General features: G+C 30.6%; 1 protein-coding gene across 12 annotated transcripts in view; it reads right to left on the reverse strand.

The window, feature by feature from the left end:
- The window catches only part of cd86 (CD86 molecule), a 46,495-nt gene extending 44,469 nt beyond the window's left edge, over positions 1 to 2,026 (reverse strand). For 5 of the 12 annotated variants that reach the window (XR_015508288.1, XR_015508290.1, XM_087282343.1 and 2 more), the window contains exon 1: positions 1,676 to 2,026. The gene's annotated coding sequence lies outside the window, so the exon portion shown is untranslated. The remainder of the gene's footprint in view (positions 1 to 1,675) is intronic. The other 7 variants (XM_087282342.1, XM_087282339.1, XM_087282341.1 and 4 more) reach the window with 3 other exon arrangements.
- Between the last annotated feature and the right edge of the window lie 312 nt (positions 2,027 to 2,338).

Raw genomic sequence — 2,338 nt, forward strand, 5'->3', positions numbered from 1 at the left:
ATAATAATCCTCATTATCATCATCATCATTAATATTACTAATATTATTATTAAATTAGTTTGTTTATTATTATTAATAATAATAATAATCCTCATTATCATCATCATCAATATTACTAATATTATTATTAAATTAGTTTGTTTAATAATAATAATAATAATAATCCTCATTATCATCATCATTAATATTGCTAATATTATTATTAAATCAGTTTGTTTAATAATAATAATCCTCATTATCATCATCATTAATATTACTAATATTATTATTAAATTAGTTTGTTTAATAATAATAATAATAATCCTCATTATCATCATCATTAATATTACTAATATTATTATTAAATTAGTTTGTTTAATAATAATAATAATAATAATACTCATTATTATCATCATTAATATTACTAATATTATTATTAAATTAGTTTGTTTTTCATTTCTTGATAAATAATAAATATTAAATTTTATTTTTCAATAAATCGCCTCATTATTTATTCATTTATATGATTTATATATGATATTAGAATACGTGCTAGCTTTTGTAAGTGATTTGATATTTTATAATAGAATATGAATGTTCTCAATAATATTTGTAAAGGAAACACAGGCTCTATATGTGCCATTTACATATATTTTAATTAATATAGAAAGCGAGTGCATGTTTTTACCAAAACTAATATTGGATTTTTTTAAATGCGTGTGCATGTAAAACAATATAATTTGCACAAAGAAATTAAGGGGTTCTTCTTTAAAAAAAAAAAAAAAAAAAACGTTTAGAGCATCATTATGGGCGTTTTATGATTATAACTAAAGTAGTTTAAGCAATGGATCTGCGTCAGAGAAACTACGGGTTTTGTGAAAAACTTGTCACTACATCGTTCTTTTCCAACACAATCTCACGGCAATTCGTAACTTTTTCATTTAGTGGCTAATTCGTATGAATTCGTACGATCTAATTCGTACAATTTAGTATGATTTGCTCATCCCCAAAGACGGTTGGGTTTAGGGGTGGGGTTAGGTGCCACGCCTCCTTTTTAAAATCGTACAATTTCGTACAACTCAACTCGTACGAATTCATATGAATTAGCCACTAAACTGCCAAAACGTAAAATACTTACATTTTGTCATGAGATCAGGCTGTCTTTTCCCAAACGATGCATCATACTATGATAGCTCAGCCACAAAGTTACATCGTTGTTTGGGAAACGCATCCCAGTTTGTTATTTGCCTATATTGAAAATAGGCTACAATTTTTTAATTTAAAACGTTTAACAGATTCCTATAGTTTTTTGTAATGATATGATGTAATAAACATGCATTTTAAAAATAGGTATTGTTTTCATATTTCTTTTTTCGAAATCTTTAGGAAATATTTTTGGTACAACTGTTTATGATGACCATCCGACAAGCTAATCCAGCTAAAAATTGTGTTTAAAAAGTTAATAAAATTCAGCATTTAAATCTCTTAATTAAACTGAGGTGAGTAACTGCAAAAAGGCCAAATTTTTGAGAGAAAAAAAGAACCACCCCTTTGACCAGGCTGGCTACAGGCCTACAGGCCTGTATACAGGCAGGCACGCACGCGCACACGCACACACACAATTTCAATCTCAATCTCCCTCTCTTTCTTCCACATACACACAAGCACTCTCTCTTTCACACACACTCATACACACCAGCAGTGATATCTATCCTCTCCATTTCTGACATCATGAATCTTCTAGGGAAATCCTTCCTGATCTCCTTCATATGTCCCTCCGACATGCCTTCATACTGAAAATGGAAGAGTAGAGGGATTTTTGGGAGTGTCATATATGGCCAACACACAAACAAACACACTGATCTCTGAACACGAGCGCAGACTGATCTCACAGAACGCGCGTTTTTATTTTTTCAAAGATAAGTTTTACTTCCTGATGCACAATAAACACGACGTCAGACAGCACGGCTTTCCCGAGAACCGTTAAATAACACACCACAAACAAACACACCCCTGCCTGTGGCATTTGTAAAGTTCAGTCAGTCCTGTAGTCCTCCTGGGCGCATGCGCTCAAGGACAGATGGAAACACTCCGCCCTCTAGGGGCAGAATAATAAACTTGCATCTGTGTACAGTCAAAAGTCTGAACACATGGATTTAATTTAAAAGCATAACCTTTCCCCCTACTTGTGTATTAGTTGGAATAATCAATATATCTTATTCAAAAACAAGTCCATATTTTGCAATGATTATGTTAAAAAAGGATTAATTTTTGTTACAGAATTATAATAATCAATTCAAATAAAAACACAATAAACAATAGAATACAATACAAGCTTTAAAAATGCAATCGGGTCAGA

The sequence above is a fragment of the Danio rerio genome, chromosome 15 (assembly GCF_052040795.2).
Source record: "Danio rerio strain M-AB ecotype USA chromosome 15, GRCz13ab, whole genome shotgun sequence".
NCBI classification, from domain to species: Eukaryota; Metazoa; Chordata; class Actinopteri; order Cypriniformes; family Danionidae; genus Danio; species Danio rerio.